The 21,369-nt window shown below is 36.4% G+C and overlaps 2 pseudogenes; both read left to right on the top strand.

Annotated features, from left to right (window-relative positions):
• The first annotated feature begins 19,172 nt into the window (after positions 1-19,172).
• LOC133770987 (probable phosphoglycerate mutase 4) lies at positions 19,173-19,624 on the top strand (annotated as a pseudogene).
• Positions 19,625-19,962: 338 nt separating this feature from the next.
• Positions 19,963-21,369, top strand: part of LOC133770986 (protein SET-like) — a 37,109-nt pseudogene continuing 35,702 nt past the window's right edge.

Genomic DNA, 21,369 nt, shown 5'->3' with positions numbered 1-21,369 from the left:
TCAAAAAAAAAAAAAAAAGAAAGAAAGAAATGCCTCTTCGTATCAATATCGCTGTAAATATACTATTGTGAAACTGTCTAGTCCCGGTCAGGGTGCTGTATTCTGACCTGGTTGCTCCTCTTCCAGTCCAGCTCTCTGCTATGGCCCGGGAGGGCAGTGGAGGATGGCCCAAGTCCTTAGACCCTGCACCCGCATGGGAGACCAGGAGAAGCACCTGGCTCCTGCCTTCGGATCAGCACGGTGTGCTGGCTGCAGCGCGCAGACCACAGCGGCCACTGGGGGGTGAACCAACGGCAAAGGAAGACCTTTCTCTCTGTCTCTCTCTCACTATCCACTCTGCCTGTCAAAAATAATAATAATAATAAAAAGAATGGTTTAGGGGCCAGTGCTGTGGTGCAGTGGGTTAACTCCCTGGCCTGAAGCACTGGCATCCCAAATGGGCGCCAGTTCAAGACCCGGCTGCTCCGCTTCTGATCCAGCTCTCTGCTGAGGCCTAGGAAAGCAGTAGAAATGGTCCAAGTGCTTGGGCCTCTGCACTCAAAGAAGATCCCGGCTCCTGGCTTCAGATCCATGCAGCTCTGGCCGTTGCAGCCAATTGGGGAATGAACTATCGGATAGAAGATCTCTCTCTCTCTCTCTCTCTCTGCCTCTCCTCTCTCTAAGTCTTTAAAATAAATAAATAAATATTTTAAAAAAGTATTTTACTGCTGCGGTTTTAATGATCTTTGATTACTTCAAAATTTACTATATATGGGTGAAATGGTCATTTTTGCATTCAATTTTTGTTTATAGCTGTTATCTATAGTCTCCCTAAGCTAGGGTCTTTTTGCATTTTACCTGCTAAACTTCTTGTTCTGTGAAGTATTGAGCCTTTCTACTGTAATGTAAATATAATTATGTTATCTCAAAAGCTAAAAAAAAATTAAAAACAGTGAAAAAGAAGGAGTGTGGAAGGGAGAGAGGAAGAAAGATGGAGGAAGGAAATGATCTTTAGGTTCTTAAAATTGTATTTGCAAGCTATATTGAATGTGTTACAATCTAATTAAAATTTTCAAAAGAGAAACAAGAAAAAAAAAAAAAAGCAGAGCATCAAGAGCTGGCGAAAGTGAGGAGAAACCCTAGGTCTCAGGTGTTAAAAACACCAAAGGCAATTTTAAAAATAAAAATGAACAAAGTGTATTGAGTAACTAAACTGTGGTTATTGACTTTTCAACCCTTCCTTTGAAGGATAAATGAAAAAACAGCAACCTACATTGAAAGTTGAAGTGGTGTCTTGTGGTTCTTTCTTTGTGAACAGATCATTTTATATTTTTATCATAAAAGAATTATTTTCCTTCCCAGCCATTTCTCTATAGTTTGTTTCTTCATAAGCTGACTCACAGACTTTCTATTTTCGATGAGTGAAAAGTGTTCTATCAATGGCTTGTGTATCAAAATTATGAAAACTTAATTTTACAAAGCAGATATTGACAATTGGGAAATAGTGAGATATGATTGTGCCTACTGCATAAAGAACTAATTGAAACATTTTGACATGAAAACCTAATTTAATTAAAATTACAATCACTGGTAGTTCATGGGATTGTTTTTCCATGTTGTATCAAATCAACCAAATAAAAATGGTGGCAAATATCACAATTTTAAATAAGGTGAAAAACATGTTTTCTTCTTTGCATATTATTATGCTAATTATATATGAAAAGGTATTGAAATGGTACATAAGAAGATGGAAAGACATACTACATCATAAGGAATTTGGAACTTGGAAATAAAACCCACAGTGAATTTTCAGTGTACATCTGTCACAAAAACTAATTAAAAATAATAAAAACACCAAATGCCAGTAAGCATGAGAGAAAAAGTATAAAATACATACAGAGTTGGGAATATGCAGTGGTATAGCCATATTGAAGGCAGCATCACATTTTCTTATAAAATTACAGACATATTTACTCATTTTTACTCCTAGGGGTTTATATCAGAGAAATAGCTATTGTACGTGAATTGCTGTAGCGATATTATTTGCAACAGTCAAATAGATAGTAACTCAAATGTACTTCAATGGATGAATTCTTAAATGATCATATATCTGTACTATGAAATATTATAGTAACAAGAAATCTGTTACTCTGCAAAAATTTGGATGGATTTTAAGGGAATTATATTGGATGGAAAAAAAAAGTTCATATGACATTCTTGAAATAACAAAATCATTGAAATGGAGAACAGATTAGTGGTTGCCATGAGTAATTTGTGCCATGACAGAGAGGAGTTAGCTACATATCTATACAAGAGATAAAAATAGCCTAGAACTAAATACATACACACACAGCATACTCATAATGTTGGTGAAATCTGAATAAGGAAAAGGTAGGTGGATTGTATCAAGTAAATTTTCTGAATGTGACATTGTACTGTAACTGTGAATGATTTTATCATTGGGGAGGAACTTACTGAAGAGAAAATGAGATCTTTACGTTATGTTCATAGTTTATCTCAAAATAGGAAGTTAAAAAAAGAGCAGATGATGAACCTACATTGTCACATGTGAACATTAGTTCCCAGGAATAGTCTGTTACAGCCGATGTGTGAGATGAAAACAGAACAGAAAGGAAATAAAGAACCTTAGCTGCAACTGATTTTTAAAAAGAAAATATTCATATATCCTTAACTATTTTGCATGTTGAGGAGAGTGTATTTTCTCTTCTAAACCAACTTAAACAATTTGTATATTGATTTAAGGTGTTAGTTTAAATTATTTACTATCGAAATTAAAGGGATACAAATACTGAAATGTAAATCCTAAATCTAAATAGTTTGAAATATTTTCCTAGCATTTATTCTCATCACAAATGTAATTATATCATTAAGATAATAAACCTTGGGGCAGACATTTGGCCTAGTGGCTAACACAGCCACATCCCACATTGGAGTGACTGGAGTTGATGCCTGCCTCAGACGCCTGACTCCAGCTTCCTGTGAACACAGACCTGGTGGTGATGGTTCCAGTAATCGGGAGACATGTATTGAATTCCCATTTCTCTGCTTAGACCTTGTACAGTTCCAGATTTTGCATGCATTTGGGGGATGAGTCAATGAATAGAAGTCTCTCTCTCTCTCTCTCTCTCTCTCTCCCCCTCTCTCTTTCTCTCTCTCTTTCCCTTTTTATGTCTTCAAATAAATTAATAAATAATATTTTAGCATATAGCTAATAGTATGGTTAAACTATTATTACATAAACTACATACATCTATATTAAATAAGTATATTTGAATATATGTTTAAAATAACATTTTTGGAAATAAGAGGATTGCATGCAAAATAAATGAACCAGAATTACTTGACATGAATATAATTGTGTATAAACTTTCACTGGTACATAAGCTGCAGAAGGAAGAGATTTTTGTTCTGAGTGTAACACCAGTCCCTACATTCACAGAAGCTGGTTTTCTTAGGAATGATCAAGTTTACTCCCTCATTTGGAAAGAAAACACTCTTTTCTATGTCTGTTGGTAGAAGAAAATGAAACATAAAAAAAATAGAATATTAAAAAAAAACTTAGTGAACTGTGTGACAACTTCAAGTGATCTAAATATGGGTGACTGGAGCTCCTATAGGGAGAGAAGGGAGATTGTGTACGGCACTGAGAAAAGAAAAAAAGAAGGGAAGCAGCTGATAGAAGTGACTAACTGCACTTGGTAACTAATGAGTTGCAATGAAGTAACAAGAAGGAAGATATGGAAGAAGATGGGAGCAAACCTTGATGTTTGTTTAATTAGAACCTAACCGGTTGAAACATGATGATCTCAACTATAATTCAGAGTTAAGTTGAATCAAATAATAGGAAAATTAAGAACCCGATAATTAAAATGATGAAAAGAACTTGGTAGAAACACTATGGATGTTGTCTGGATCTTTGCTTTGTACGATCCTTTTTAGCTTTCCAATACTTCACAATGATTCCGCCATATACTCAACTTTTGAGCTCTGAGACAGTGGCCCTGATAACATGTGACACAAGTTGGAAATACAATCCTTAGTGATACTTATATTGTATTTTCACATAATCAGCTTATGTTCTGATTGTTTGTGTAAATTTCCACCAGTTATTTGCAGCTGTGCATTGTCAATCATTGCCAGTAATATTTAAATTAGTCATATAAATATTTTTCAGGCATCACACCCAAGTTATCTGTTATGTCAGAAAGTCTTTTTCACTCTAAATATTCTCAAGTTCCAAAGGAAACTAAATCTTCATAGTTAACAGTCTAAATCTGTAAATACTCATTTGACTTCTTTTAGTTGGTCATAGAATAGATGGTAAATTCGTGTGTATAATATTATTTTTGACTTGTATAACACTAAATTATCTAATGAACATATTTTCTCTAATTTGTAGGATTCCCGTTTATATAGACTCTCGAAAACAGTAATATCTAAATTTGGCTGAGCACCAGTCTCCATGATATGTGTTTTGATATGCTGCAGATATAATGACTTAAATAAAGGCAAAGTGGAAAATATTTATCTTTCTAATACAGACAAGTAAATGGAGAAACTGCTAAGTATGTTTTCTTAAGTACAAATAATTTCAAGCATTGTTATTGATTATATAAAATAGTGCTGCTGCTGCAATGTTTATGTAAAATATTGCTGCTACAATATTTATGTGAGATTTTTTCCAAAATATATATTTTAATATTTATATTAATAATATTGTAACAAGAATTTTGTTTAGGATTTTGATAAACTGTTATACATACGATGTGTATTTATATTAAGATTTAGGGCTAATGAGTGAAAAATCATACAATTGCCAATAATGTCATACAACAATGTCATAAGTCATACAATTCCCTAACATGTAAATTATCATTCTTAGTATTTTTATGCAATGCTTAAAATTTACTTAAGAGAGAAAGAGGCAGAGAAATTCCATATGCTGGTTCACAACCCAAGTGTTTACCACTGTCAGGACTGGGTCAGAGCCAAAGCCAAAGTGAGTAGCTGGGAACATGACGCACGTTTCCTAGATGGATGGCAGGTATCCAACTAACCGAGACATCCCCTGCTACTTCCCAGGGTCTGCTTTAGCAGGATCTGGAGTCAGGTGCCAGATCGTAGATTTGAACTCATGAAGTGGATATGGGACACAGCCAACTTAACTGATAACTGTAAGGTTAAATGCCCATCCCAATCTTAGTATTTTGATATATATTCCTCCAGCTTTTTTTCCTCTTTTCTCTTCTCTCTCTGTCTCTCTCTCTCTCTCTCACTCTTCTCTCTCTCTCTCACACACACATACCCCTTCAGGAAATTAATAATTTAAATATGCATTATAGACATCTTTTTCTTTAGATTTATTTTATTTATTTTAAAGACAGAGTTAGAGAGAGAGAGAGAGAGAGAGAGAGAGAGAGAGAGAGGTTTTACATCCACTGGTTCACTTCCCAAGTGACCACAATGGCCAGAGCTGAGCTGACTGAGCTTATTGGAAGCCAGGAGCTTCATCCGCATGCAGATGCACGGGTCCAAGGACCTGGGCCATCTTCTACTGCTTTCCCAGGCGATAAGCCGAGAACTGGATTGGAAGTGGTGCAGCTGGGACTCAAACCGGTGCCTATATGCGATGCCAGCACTGCAGGCTGGGGCCTTAACTTGCTGTACCACAGCACCAGCCCCTAGGTATCTTCTATAGATTACAAGTTTCAAATTCACCATTCTTAAAAGTAAATTATGCTATTTTTTTATATTTCCATACTATGGGTTATTTAGCTATCTCCCAGTTGATGGATTTTAAATATGTCCTATATTTTGCTATTATAAATAGTTCTAAGATGAACACCATGACACAGACCTTTCTCACATGTTCTGCTATTCCATCAGCTATGAACACAACTGTTGTGTACATTTTGATGCATGTGATTTTTTGGTGAGAGCCTGCTTCCAGAAAGAAACTCTGAGTTCAATTCCCCGTAACACAGACATCACAATTAGACTGGCAGTTTGGAAGGGTAAATTTTGACAGTGTGTAGGTTGATTTAAAGGGAGGAAAGTCTTGTAAATTATCAATTACACTACAATACTTAAAATGATGATGACAACATATACTAAAGTGGTGTCCACAAAATGGAGTAGGACAAGTATGTAAGGAATTTCTGACATAAAAAGACATTCTGTAGATTGAAATCTCCCCAAGGATGGGGACTATGCCTCACTCATGCATACCAAGTGCTTATTGTGTGAGTGGCACACAGCACACAAAATAAGGTGAATGAAAACATGATATACTGACATGGATACCTAAATAGTAAAATCCTGAGTGAAAGTAACAAAAGTGAGTGGCTTTTTACCTGTTTGTCATTTATTTGTCTCCACTGTGATTTGTTCATAATGATTCTTCCATGTTGAATGAGAAAAGTAGGTAACAATTGTACATGGTATCCCTCCTAAAACAGTCCTCTGCTCTTCAGATAATTACCCCAAAGAACATTAATTTATTCTCTTCCAAGTGCTCATCAACCCATACCGTTAATTGGTGTTCTATGTTATAATGACACAATTTATTTCCTGTTCTTGACGTTGAATTACTTGACAAGTAACTTGTTTTTCTGGGGCACTACCTAATAAAACATCTTCCATAATATAAACACTTTAAAGTTTGTAAATAAAAATAATGTGTGTGTGTAATTGTATGCTGTATAATATATGTTATTACTGATATTGGTTCTTTTAGAATAAATCAGTGCATGTTGTATACCTGTTTTTATTTCATCACTATATTTGGTGAATCAGAGAATTGTGTTTCTCAAACATTCACCTGTTTTTTGATTTATGGCAAGATGAATCAAACTAACACTTCCCACAATCTGTGCTCAGGGACCCCTGTAATCAACTAACCAATCTCATTTCTAAGCCAGAGGAGCAATAAAAGGTAGGAATAAAAATGTTTAAAAGGAAAGACATTCTTCAGACTCCCAATATGTTTCTTGTTACTAACTATGAATTTTTCATTTTAGTCTCATATTTCACTATGGAGTAAAGCCGAACAATTACTTCTCCGTAATCAAATAAATTTGAAGGCTATTTACAGCTTGGCAGTCTAGGAGAGAACACCTTGCACAAATAATTTATGTCACTTTAAGACACAGATTTTCTTGTTAACTTTGACTTTTTGTGTGAAAAAAAAATTTCCATCTTAACAGTGAAATATTCTCATACACTAAAGTGCCAAAAAGTCTGGTACTTTGATAGAGGTATGCTGGCACCAAACTCCTAACCCTCTACAGCTATGAGCTGAATGAGTCTTTTTTTTTTTTTTTGAGAAGTACCCATCCTCTGGCATTTCATTATTGCAATAGAAAAGAGTTAAACAGTCTCCCGTGGATTTTTGAGCTGGATGTATAACAACAATAACTCAGAAAAGAGCAGTATTCGAGAAACACCAAGAAACTCATTCTGGTGAGAAAAGTAACATACATATTTAGCATTAGGCATAACAGTAGTTATGGATGTCCTGGTATAGAAATGCAGATACATTGTTATATTTCTTCCAAAATAATATTTCTTAGCTTTCTTTTAGAATGGCAATGCTGTTTTACGACATAAATTTTAAACATAGAGTGACACAGCTTGCTTTGTAAAACCATTTATTTGAGAAATGATTCATTCTAACTGTTCTAAAAAAAACAGTGGCAAATATAAAATCTTAGAGAAGAAATTTAACTATCTTCAAAACAGAGGGACATTAATTCCAAAATTTATCCCAGAATAGAATAATAGTTAGATTTAAAGTTTAGTAAGTGTTCTGGAAATGTATTATGCACCTTGGCTTTTTGCCATTTTCTAAACCATTTCTAGGCATGGGGTATTTCACATAATGAATCTTTTCTTCCCCAGTAAGAGCTAGCAAGTTCTTCCCATCCTCCTTTGAGGTTAGGAAGCAACAATATGGCTTGTCTGTCATTCACATAGGTCCGCTTTAGATATCAACTTAGAAAATATCAGTATGAAGGCAGCTCCAGGAAATCCATTTCGTGTGTTGAAGACACAGGAGATTCGCTTTCGGGGGTGAGAGTAGCATTGGAGGGTTCACTGTTCGATGCCCAGAGTCAGTATCGTGAACTTCAGGATGGGTGTCCAACATGAGGACAAGAAGATTCTTGTTGATGAATACTTCAAATCTCACTTTGTGGTCCTACCAAAGAGCATGATGATCCTTAGGAATCTTCTAACAAATCCCTTTTCTTCAACGAGATAGAGGAGTTTGCTTCCTTGATATTTGAAGCAATAATATTCTGAAATATTAACAAATTTATACTATAATTATCTTAAACTTTAGACTACACAAAAGAGAATAGTCTAATATAACATATAATGATTAATACTTGAATATTAATGTCAGAATTTCATGATTTTGAGGTCATAATAAGAAAAACAGATAAGTTGCTAACACATTTGATTAATGCTTTGAGTCCCCAAATTTTTATTTGTAATTATTTGTAATAATTTGCAATTATTGACAAAAAAAAATTTATTTTTTCAATATTATTAGCATCCTAATCAGTAGTTTTCAAAATTAAACATAATATTTTATGTAGCTGCTTAAAAATATGGAACAACTGCAATTCTAACCAAATTATGGCTATGTTGGCTGTTTTATTGACATTATTGCCACTAGGATAGTGATATCATAACTTGTTATGTTACTTATTCCATTAGCTCACTTACCCTCATAGAAATTCCATTAATTCTTCTGATGAAGACTATAAAGTTGAAAGAGTATCTCATCTAGAGTCACACAGATTTAATTTTTTTAAAGATTTATTTATTTGAAAGTCAGAGTTGCACAGAGAGATAAAGAGAGGTAGGAGAGAGAGAGAAAGAGAGAGAGAGTGAGAGAGAGAGGTCTTCCATTTGTTGGTTAATTCCCCAATTGGCTGCAATGGTCAGAACTACACCGGAAGACATGCACCAGGAGATTCTTCCATGTCTACCACTCGGGTGCAGGGGCCCAAAGACTTGGGCCATCTGCTACTGCTTTTCCATGCCATACCAGAGAGCTGGATTGGAAGTGGAGCAGTCAGACATGAATCTGTGCCCATATGGGATGCCGGCACTGCAGGTGGCAGCTTTAACCACTACGCCACAGCACTGGCCCACACACAGATTTTAAATAGCAGAGCTAACATGTTTCCAAAACCTGCAGTATCTCTAATCTCTGTCATTGTACACACAAATCAAAATCTGACCAACAGAGGTCTGAGTCATGAATGATCAAAGCCTGCATGAACAAGGAAGGAAGGCAGAGCCATAATAGGGGTATTCTATCTCCAGAACAATAAACTCCAACAGTTTTAGAAGGTTGAATGACCAGGCTTCAGGTCCCACTGAATGTTCTTCTTATGCATTATTTTATTTAATCTTCATGAAAAACCAAGAAGATAATATGCGGTCAGTAAAACAATTGTCAACTTTTTACATTAAAACTGAAATTGCAGTTTTTACAAGATCACAGAGCTCACACACGATGAGGCTGGGGAAAAGAACCATTTTTGATAACTTAATTTCTGAGTTTGTTTTATTAAGCAAATGTATAACATGGACATTGTTGCTGTAGATAAGAACTCTGGTTCCCACATCAAACTAACCTGAACTGAATCTGGTAATTATGAATATCTGAATTGTTTGAGAGAGTTCCTTTTGTGTTGTTTTTCTTATTTATTGTGGGCAGGGAAAGTGGATTCTTTAATGTTTTTTATTTTAATTTATTTATTCTCATTTTACTTGGAAGGCAGGGAGGAGAGAGAGAGAGAGAGAGAGAGAGAGAGAGAAAGAGAGAGAGAGAGAGAGAGAGAGAGAAATCAACAGAGGCAAAGAGAGATCTTCAATCTCCCAGTTCCCTTCCCAAATTCCCAGAACAGCTTGGGTTAGACCAGGCCAAATCCAGGAGTCAGGAACTCAGTGCTAGTCTCCCACTTGGGTTGTAGGGACCCAAGTACTTTAGCCATTATCTACTGTCTCCTAAGGTACATATCTGCAGGAAGCCACATTGGAAGTAGAGTAACGGGGACTTGACCAGCACTTGATAAGGATGCAGGCACATCCTAAGTGAGACCTAATTCCTGCACCAAATGTGCACTGCTGTTTCTAAACAGACACCTTTGTTTGCTCCCTAGTTTGTTGATTGCTAATGTCTTGATTGTTCACTGACCATGAGATCCTACTAGGAAGAAACAAAAGAAGGCAAAGTGTTTGATGGGATGGGAAATATTGTAGGAGAAAGAAATGTTAGTATTTCCCTCAAGAATGGGAGACATGATGGTCTATGGGACACCAGAACTGGGGGGATTGTTTCCCTAATAGTTGACAATGCCAAAGGCAGATGACCAGACTTTTGTTAATAATGGCATATGGGTAAGCAAAGATGTAAAATCCTCAACCTCATGAAAAGATCCCCAAAGTTCCAGCTCAGCAACTCATAGTGACTCAAATTCATGGAATATGATACATTAATGCAACATAGGAAAACAAATAATGCTCTCTCATCATCTAGTGTGTGTGTGCAATGAAATAAAAACTATGGAATGGAGAGCACAGTTATTACTGTTGTATTTCTATCATTAATTATTGTTCTGTGGAATACACCATTAAAGGGTCTAGTAAAATTTCTTAAATTGTAATATTCACACCACAGATGCCTGTGTTCCTCTCATTGCTTGGTATATCTCATATTTATCACCAATATTTCTCCATATTTTCTTTCTTGACTGATCTTCTTCCTGTAATTTCCCTAAACAATGATTTTCAATCTAAATGCTACTCACGTTTTGCTAGGAAATTATGTAGGTTAACATGTAGAAGAAAATCTTTTGAAGAAAAGAAAAAAGTATGTTTTAATCTATTTTTGATGCTTTGGGGTAGATTGGTGTTCATATAAATGGTGTAAGTCCTGTTTCTTTTTTAGTACTAAGTTTCAATTCAATTAAAGCATGTTTATTAGCATACGTTTGAGTTACATATGTATAAAATTTTCAAGTTGTGTAGTTATAGCAGATAAAACTAATAGGAGGACCTAAAAGAAATGAGAAATAGTCTAGCTATAGTTCAGCTACAGACAGCTAATAATTCTCTTTCTGCTAAAGCATTCACAGCAATAAATGTTACTTATTGATCTTGCTGACAAGGGCTGCAAAGCAGAGCACTATTACATTTCAAAATAAATAAATTTAATTTAATATTCCTTTTTAAAGAGATTGTCTATATCTAAGATAGTGTCAACTATTCAATTTTTGTATTTTCCCAATTCTTGATTTTCTAATGTATCAAGAAATGAGATATATGCATCTACTTTATATTCTGTGTTTTTTATTAAGATAACTAGTATCTTATACTTAATTGATTTATATTAAATATAAGTAGTATTGGGAAAGAATGAGATCTAGACAGCCAAATGTCACATTAAAAATATAACAAATGTTTAATTTTGTTTTTGGTGTAAATTTGGAAAGTTTTTGTGTGTGTGTGTGTGTTGTTGTTGTTTTTAAAAAGATTTTATTTACCTTTTTAAGTTGACATAAAATTATGTATAATTCTATGATTTTTTTTTAAATGACATTACTGGGAGCAGGTATCTGGCCTGTATGTTAAGCTGCCTGTATCCTGTATCAGGGTGCCTAGGTTCTATTTCCAGATGCAGTTCCTGATTTGAGCTTTTTAGCAGTGCAGATGCTGAGAGGCAGCAAGTAATTGGGTCTCTGTTACCCACTTGAGAGACCTGGATTGAATTTCTGGCTTCTGGCTCCAGCCAAAGCTCAGTCCCTCAACTATTGTTAGCATCTGAAGTGTCTTCCAGTGGATGGAAAGATTCTCTCCCTTTTTTTTGAATAAATATATATATTTTTAATTCTGCTTTGTGGAGTCTTTCTATTTATTTATTTATTTGAAAGTCAGAGTTACACACACACATACACACACACAGAGAGAGAGAGAGAGGTCTTCCATCCGCTGGTTCACTCCCCAATTGGCCACAAAGGCCGGAGCAGCCCGGATCAAAAGCCAGGAGCCAGGAGCTTTCTACAGGTCTTCCATGTAGGTTCAGGGGTTCAGGGGCCCAAGGGCCCGGGCCATCTTCCACTGCTTTCCTAGGCCATAACAGAGAGCTGGATGCGAAGTGGGGCAGCCGAGTCTTGAATCAGTACCCACGTGGGATGCGGGGCTTCAGGCCAGGGCAGTAACCTGCTGTGCCGCAGCACTGGCCTGAATAAATATTGTTAAAAAGAGAAAATTATGGTAGAGACTGTAACAATGATTAAAATTATTTCTTCATTTTTTTCCTTTGTTTCTTTTTCTGTTTTGATATTCTTCTATGAAAATGGGGTTCTGTTGATGTCTCAGGACATGCATCTAATGTTTAATGATTTTATTTTTAAGGCAATACACAGTACATTATCATTATTTATATTCACCTTACTGTGCAGTGAAACACCAGAACCCTTGTCCTTATCTTAATTTAACTTACCACTGGTTAATCAGCTTTTCCCAAAGTCTCCCTTTGCCCTAAGTTTCCTAGCCTCTGTTAATCACCACTCTATTCTCAATTTTCATGAGACTGGCTTCCATAGACTGCACACTTGAGTGAGATCATGTAGCACTTACCTTTCTGAGCGAGCCTGACTTACTTACTTAAGATGATGATCTCTAATTCAATCCTTATTGTTGCAAGTGATAAAATTCCATTCTTTTGTATTACTGAATAGTATTTCATTTTGTATGTTTACCAGCTTGTTCTTTTTTTTTTTTTGAACTTCCTTTGTTTTCAACTTTGCCACAGACCAACATGACATGATCTGAATGAACACATCAAATTGATTATCTGAATAGGTGGAGAAATTTATCTCTGCTTTGTGGGCTTGCTAGTGTTGTGTTTGATCATACAATGTGACTACAATGGCAGTTTCAATAACAAGGTAAAAGAGCATCAATATTCAGGAACAGCAAATCTGGAACATTCTCAGATATTTCCAGATAATATAGTTGCCTGGGTAAATAACCATATGCAAGAGAGTCATTGAGGTTTTATATTCGTGTTTATTATTCTCCCTTGAAAAATTGCTACAAACATTTCCAAATACTGGGGGCATGTATTAAATTAGCCATCAATAAGGGAACACATTTTTGACTTCTCTAGCTGGGTATTTTGAAGGCCTTTCACCACAGGAGCCAGAATGTCACAAAACATGTTGGCATTCAGTCTTCAAACTGGTAGTTTGAAGTGATATAGAAGTAAATCCCTTCTAAGAAAGAATCAATATCAACACTGACCTGGGTTTTTGAAAAGAATATATATATATCTCACGTTTATAAAAGCATATAGGCTACAGTGTATGTGAAATATGCATTGAAATGCTTGACATTTTTGTTGCCTAAGTCTTCTCTATCCAAGTGTTATTCTTGAGTTATGGATTTGACCTAAAAGATTGCATGATCAACAGTGAGGAGTTACACATTATAAGTACTAACTTTTAAATTGAAGGCCAACATTGTGTTCACCATCCAGATCTTGTTCCAGCAATAAGCAACAGTCAATGACTCTTTGATGAATCAGAAAATATGGTAACTAACAGTAGGTCCAGCATCTCTGTACACTCGACTTTGAGAGTCAACATAGCTAATACTGCGACAACAGCATTTTTTAACAGTTTTCCCAAGATCAATAGAATTTGGTAAAAGATTTTCAACACGTTCAATGTGATAGTTGAGAACTTACACCTCAAAATATTATAAACCACTTTTCCCATTATTTTTGTCATTTGAATAGTCTCTTTGGGGAAACACATATTTATGTACTTTGCAGATTTTCTAGTTGGATGATGACATAATTGCTCTGAGTTGACTAACATGCTAATTACAGTTATTTATTGTTACCTGCTCTTCTTACATTGGACTTGATGATGTGACTTGTTTGGTCCTGAAATGGGAGTGTCTGTGGGAGGTGTTACTGCTGAGTAGAAGCTCTGGGAGTCCTTGACTATTTCATTATTGCCACAAAAACACCTTCTTCTGAAATGTAACTTAACTCAACAACAAAGCTATTGGATGTTGTATAGCACTGAGATTTTTTAGAATTTTTAAAGATTTATTTGATATTTATTATTTTATACTTTATAGATTATTTTAAGTAAATATGTCACTTTTTCTTTATTATCACCTAAGAAATGCACTGTTATAAAAACTATGTTAAAATGGAACAGAATTTTAAAATATTGCTTGCAGGAACCTCTACAGACATTGGATTTCAATTTCACTAGAAATTTAAGATACTTCCAGTTTAGTGTGATATACAGATGTCAAAATATTGGCTCAGAGAGAATATACATGAAAAACTGTTTGGGGACATAAACTTCTTTTCATTTTAATTGATTCAAAGAATAAGAGAAAGTCTAAATATTTGTGTTTAGAAAAAGAAAGTAACCACATATTTGTTCTAATTTAGTTCATTTAAATGGAAACCTCCTACATAGGAGTGGGTTGTAGTTTAATAGTGATGTCTAAATCAATTGTTTGAAAATTAGAGTGTATCTTCCCTTGCTGTAGTGTAATAAATAATGGTTCTATTACTTGTGTGAACAGCCCCACAGATTCAGCACTAAAATATGGTCATATATGATTTCCTTTTTTCCCATTATTAATTGCTTGAGGAAAAAAAAAACAAAAACAAACAAACACAAAAAATGCTGATGTACCAAAAGGAAAACCAAGGAGGAGTTCGGCCCAGTGGTTAAGATAGTGGCTAACATGCCCGAGGCGCACATTGGACTACCTCAGTTCATATCTGCTACTGGCTGCTGATTCCAGATTCCTACTAATGCAGACCCTGGGAGACAGCAGTGACAGCCCAAAAAATTGTGTTTCTGCCACCAACCTGGGTAACCCGGATTGAGTTCTTGGTTCCTATTTTCCTGCTCTGATCCAGGCCTATGTAAAGATTAACAGGCACAGCTTGGTTCATAAACTGTCTCTCTCCTAGCCTACGTGTGACATTTTGGGCCTCACCAATGGCAATTACAAAGCTTTTGGCTGGTTGTTTTCATGGAAAAAAGCTGATTCAAATCAAAGCTGGCAATCTTCTGAGCATTATAGTCTCTGAAGTCAGTTGCAGTCAAACTCCAGCCATGTTTCTATGCACATCTGCACTTCCAGCACAGGTGCCTTCACTTTTCTGCACTCTTAGTACTAAAAGTTATGCTTGTTCTAGCTCGCCATTTTCTACCCCAGGTCCTGGGTCCATAAAGTGACAGAAATCCTCTATCTGCTGCTCCCTCTGTGGTAGGAGATGGCTCACATCCATGTGGATCCACCTGACACCACACCAAGTGCCATTCAATGGGGGCACATAGAACAGTCGGGGAGGGGGTTCTTTCTCTATGGTTGGCCTCTTATACTACTACAGTAAGTGATCGTGGATTGGCTACACTTTCGTTTTGGCTGGATGTTTCCTTGCCCCAGTACAACTGCTGCTAGGTGTGAAGGAGCAATCACAAAACTTACAAAAGCTGAGATCTATGGGGGAGTGTGATTTTATAGGATGAGAATTTAAAAGGGAAAGTTTTCTCTATTTATTATGCTGAGTAATAACTAAACATTATTGCTTTGATTTTGACAATAGTTAACATAAACTACAAAATAATAGAACCCCATCCATGGTAGAAATCGAACATCATGATTGTCTCTGAATTTTTTTGGTTACCTGTTTGCAAAGAATGTCTATGGGTAACCACCCAAAGTTCTGCATCCATCATTCGATTGAATCCTCATTTTAAAAAGACATCATAGTGACTGGGGAGTTAAAAGATTCTGATGAATAGCAGTCAGAATAACGATGATTTTCAAGCTCTCTAAAATGTGTACTTTTCTGCTGCCACCTCTTGCTAAAACCATTAGAAGAAAAAAATAATTAATTTGCAAGTAGTTCACTAAAGAGAGGCACCACTACCATAATTCCTTTCAATTGAATTCTATCAATTTTGCTGCTACAGTCTATTATTATAGAAATTACCACAGTAGTTTACATACACTTTACAAACCCAATTACAACCTACAGCATGTCAGAACGTGAAATAGCAGCATAGCAATTCTGAAATGTCTTCCTTGTCATTCACTAGACATAGGAAATTCCGGACAGAGACAGCTCAAGAAGTTTCTATATATAGTCTCATATCTAATTTGGATAGATACAAATCTTAAGATTCATAAAAATGATCAAAATTGAAATGTGTGGGGTGTTTACTTTTTAATTAATCAATTTGAGAGACACAGAGAAAAACAGGGAGCATGAACTCCATCTGCTGGTTTGCTCTCCAAATGCCTGCAGCAGCCAGAACTGGACTAGGACAAAGATGGGAGCCATGATCATGATCCAAGTCTTTCACATTGGACAGGAACCCAATCACTTGAGGCATCAGTCTGGACCAGAAAGCAGTTGGCATCAGGAACCAGAGGCAGGAATCAAAAAGAGGTATTCCAAAATGGGATACAGTGTTTTAACTAGCATATTAACTGCTAAGAGAAATATCCATCCCTAACTATAAGAATAGCTTAAGTCTTTACATCCATTAATGCATATACCAATCCCGTTAATTGGCAACCTTCTTCATTGCATTTTAAAAAATGGAAAACGTAAAACAAAACTAGCAAACAAACAAAAAAAGTGAGGGCACAAAGAGTTTAAGAAATTTCAGGGAAATTTCAGGGAAAGAAACATGACAATTGTGAAGTTCTTAGTGTATTGTAATAATAAATTAAATTTTAGTTATTTAGCAATTTTTTGGAATATACACACATTTGCAAAACACTGAAGGAGACATAAAAGTGTGTGAGTCTGGTTTCATGATTCTTGACCTTTATTGAATTCCTCATTTGTGTAGGATGGAGTATGTTGAGAAACAGACAATTCAGTGTGCAAAGTATATGTCAGCAGTACACTTTGGTGAAAGTAATCAATTCTGTTTGTGGCTAAAGAGGTGAGCTGAGCCATTGGGGATAAATAATGTCAGGTAGTAAAATGGGACAAAATGAGATCTGTGGAAACATTTTAGGACTACGAAGTATAAGAATGTAAAAAAGAGAAAAAATATCCCATTATGTAAGTATATTTCAAAGACTTAAAATTTGGGAAGTCTCACTAATATATATATTATCATATTATATTTTAATATAATAATATAAATATACTGATAATATATTAATATGTTTACATTATTACATTATTATATTATCACATATTATATGTTAATATATTTTAATTTTTCACTTCTACATATGAAAGATAACATGAGGTATTTGTCTTTCTGTGTCAGGTTATCTCCATCACCACAATGATCTTAGAATGACTTAGAAACATAATCACCAGAGGCTGAGAAGAGTGTAATGAAGGGGGATAGAGGAAGTTTGCATAATATTCACACAGAAGTAACAAGTTCGGGTGTTCCACAGCCCAGTGGGCTGACTGTAGTTTACTATAATGTGCTATGTATTCTATGAAGAGCTGGACAGGGGGAGCTGGCAGGCTCCCAATGTAAAGAAAAGAAAAGAAAAGGAAAATGAAAGGCTACTTGCCTGGTTTGATGGGTTTATACTGCACATATGTATGGAAATATTACCTTGTACCCCATACAAATGCACAATTATTACATGTTAAACATATTTGAATATTATTATAGATGGGAAAGAATTAGGACATGTTGCATAAACATTTGTAGAACTCACTTCATAATGAGAAAGTTTTGGACACTGTTTTGCTTTACATTAAAATCAGGTTCCAGGAATATTCATTACTAGCTTGATGATTAGTATTTCTTCCCTAGCTAACCAATAAAAAAAAAAAAAAAAAAAAAAAGAAGACATTATGCTGTTCTAGGCATTTGTTCTGTTCTCTTGTTTTTTCATTTGTCTGGTTGTTTTTACCTTTTTCCCTCACTGTTTTTCACATGATATTGTAACTCTTTCCACAAGTAGCAGAGCAAAAGTTCAGCCAGTGAGGAAAAATGCTCTTGAGTGGAGGAGCCGGGAACCAAGCTGGTGACCATATGGGATGCTGGCACTGCAGGCAGAAGCTTTACCCTCTATGCCACAGTGCTGGTCCCCATCAAACAATAATTTTTCCAAAAGTATTTATTCCCAAACTTAACATTTCTTCCTGAGAAATATTTTGTACTTTGGATGCTCAATATGTTTTGTTCATTTAAATATTTAATTGACATAATTGTATATATTCATTGTTTACAACATGCTAATTTCATATATGTGTAGACTGTGTACTGACTACTATAGTCACAATATATCTATAGCCTGTAATAGAATGTAGATGTAAAAACCTCAACAAAATATCAGTAAACTTAATGAAATGGAACTTTAAAATAATCATTGAATATTACTAATTGGGATTTATCTCTGAGTTGAGAGGATTCATTAACATACAAACAAGGCAATAAATGCGACACAGAACACTGGATGAAAAAATCATATAATCATCTCCATAGATGTCAAAATAACATTTGGCTAAATTCAACATCTCTCATGGCAAAAACTCAAAAATTAGTTGTAGAAAGACTGTACCTAACATGAAGAGCCAACAGTTAATATGCAGCAGTGAAAAGTTGAAAACATTTTTATCTAAAATCAATAAAAAGACAATAATACTCACTTTCACAACTTATATTCATCATATTCCTGCAAGTCCAAGCAGAGTGATAAAGAAGGAAAAAAAAATAAAAACATTCAAATTGGGAAGGAATTCCTTAACTCTCTGTGTTTGCAGATGAAACATTTATACGGAGAAAACCCTAAAGACTCTACCGAAAAGTAAAAAACATAAATATAAATAAATTGTTAGAATTAGTAAATTCAGTAAAAGTGTAAGATACAAATCAACATGAAAACATCATTGATGTTTCCATATATTAACATGAACTATCTGGAAAATAAATTAAGAAAGCATTCTTCTTTTAGAATAGCATCAAAAATCATAACATAGGGCTCTGAGATCTCAGTGGGCGCCAGTCAGAGCCCCAATTTCAGCTTGCTGGCACGGGGGCCTACAAGCTATGATTTGACATTGGCCTCACCTTGGGGCAGAAAAGAGCCATCTGGTCCTTCTGTGCTGGATGCCACTGATGAGGCGTGACGCGGTCCTGATGATTCGGCGCCTCAGCTAGAGGCACGATGTGGGTCTGACTGGCCTCAATAAAGCAAAAACTGCTGCCCAGCATGGTGAAGATCTGGGGGCGCTCCTGTGATGCCCCTCCACCTCCTATGGAGCCTGAGCGTATCCCTTCTTCAGCAACATCAATAAGGACCACAGGTCTGGCCTCCCGTAAGAGGCCAAAGGACACAATAGCCAGAGCTCTGCACTTTGCGATGAAGAAATTGGGCCCCAGATGGGAGCCCATGGCAACAGTCTTCGGGGCATGGCAGTCTCCCTGGAGACGCTTTCATGGAGCTGAACCTGCTGACTGGTGTTGCTAGTGTCTATGAATTAGACAAGCCCCTGCAGCTCCTGGAGGAAGAAGAGACCGTGAGTAAGTCTATGGAAACTGGGGCTGCCCAGGGCAAGTTCAGGAAGTGAAGGTGATCGGGCTGACCACCATCCCAAAGACCAGGCTCCCTGTCGCCCATTCCTCTGTGCCTGTCCTCTGCGCACGTCACACGGGCCACATCTGTAGATATCTTAGGTTGTAGCTACCAGTGGAGAATGGTAAATCCTGATTTCCTTTTAGCTATTTTATCTCCTGCACCACTCCCTTCGCAGATTCTAGTCAGAGCAACTGTTCTGGGGCACTGGCTCTCAGTACAAGCCCAGCGAACTCTCCTCTAACCCTATAGAGCTGAAAATTCTTTTGGCATTCTGTTTACTAAGCGCCTTGTTAAGTAGGGATAGGGAGGAATCTTGCAAAGTCTTGACCAATGAGGAAAGCCAGGACAGTCTATTGCCCTCCCAGGGCTCAGTATCGGGCGCTTCCGCAGTCAACTCACCGACTCCAGCCATTCCAGTACAAGAGGAGCATAACCTGCAGGGTGATGTAAGGAAACAAATGTTGTGGCGCTGTGGGTAAAGTCGCCACCTGCAATGCTGGCATACCTGTATAGGTGCCAGGTCGTGTTCCAGCAGCTCAACTTCGTATCCTGTTCCCTACTAATGGACTGGGAAAAGGTGGCCCAAGTGCTTGGGCCCATGCTACCCATGTGGGAGACCCCAGAGATACTCCTGGCTCCTGGTTTCTGCCTGAGTCAACCCTGGGTTGCAATAATCTGGAGAGTGAAGGACCAGATGGAACCGATGGAATCTCTGTCTGTCTCTCTGTCTCTCTTTCTCTCTCTCTCCCTCCCTCCCTACCTCCTTCCCTCCCTCTCCCCCCATCTTCTCTCCCTCTCTCTCTGTAAATTTGACTTTCAAAAAAAAAAAAAAACATAAATCTTAAAAGAGAAAACAACCATCGTTTCCTCCCAGATCCCAGAGGAGCTGGCTTCATAAGGTTGGGATCAAGATCAAATTCAGTTTCTGTGATGCATTTACTTTTAAACCTACTTATGTATAACTGAAACTAAACAAAAACCTGCCTGGGGTTTCTATTGGCAGTTCAATTAGTCCCACATGTCTTCGCAAGAAAAGAAGCCATTCCTCACACCAATATAGGATAAGCTTGGCCTCTAAGGGATAGGAATGCAGCCAGCTGTGTACTTTGGATCCCTCCCTTGTCTTGGTTTGTTTCAGTAAAAAGCCTCTTGATCACATCCAAGTGTGTCCTTCACTGTCTGTTTTCTGTTTCCAGTTTGCAGTTTCTTGGCCCTGTTAGGTGGATCCAATACTCATTTAAAAACTGTTATATAAAGGATACAGATCCCAGTGCATTTCATGTACACAGCTGTAAGAACATGATACTTCCATCCACCCTCCTTCACTTGCTCCCAGCCTTCCTCCACCTTTCCTTTCTTTTTTTAATTTTTGCAATGACATACTTTCAATTTACTTTATAATCACAAACTTAGCTGTCCACTAAATAAAGAATTCAACAAGTAGTAAGTAGAAAAACCACTTCCTCAGGAGTTTTGAGCATATAGGTACTAAATCTATTTCCCAGATTAGTAAAATAAAGGAGTAATGTGCAAAATAATAATAATAATCAGGGATGAATTTAACCAAAGAAGTAAAAACTGAATATAACAGCAACTATAAGATGCTGACGAAAGAAAATGAAAAAAATCAAAAGACATTTCATATTCATGGGTTTGATGGAAAGTATTGTTAAAATATCACTACTACTCAAAGTGATCTACATTTTTGCTGCAATCCTTCTTAAACTTCCAGCAGCA

This window comes from Lepus europaeus, chromosome 12 (assembly GCF_033115175.1).
Source record: "Lepus europaeus isolate LE1 chromosome 12, mLepTim1.pri, whole genome shotgun sequence".
In the NCBI taxonomy this organism is placed as follows: Eukaryota; Metazoa; Chordata; class Mammalia; order Lagomorpha; family Leporidae; genus Lepus; species Lepus europaeus.
Note: the sequence above shows the minus strand (reverse complement) of the source record. Positions and strands in the feature narration are given on the sequence as shown.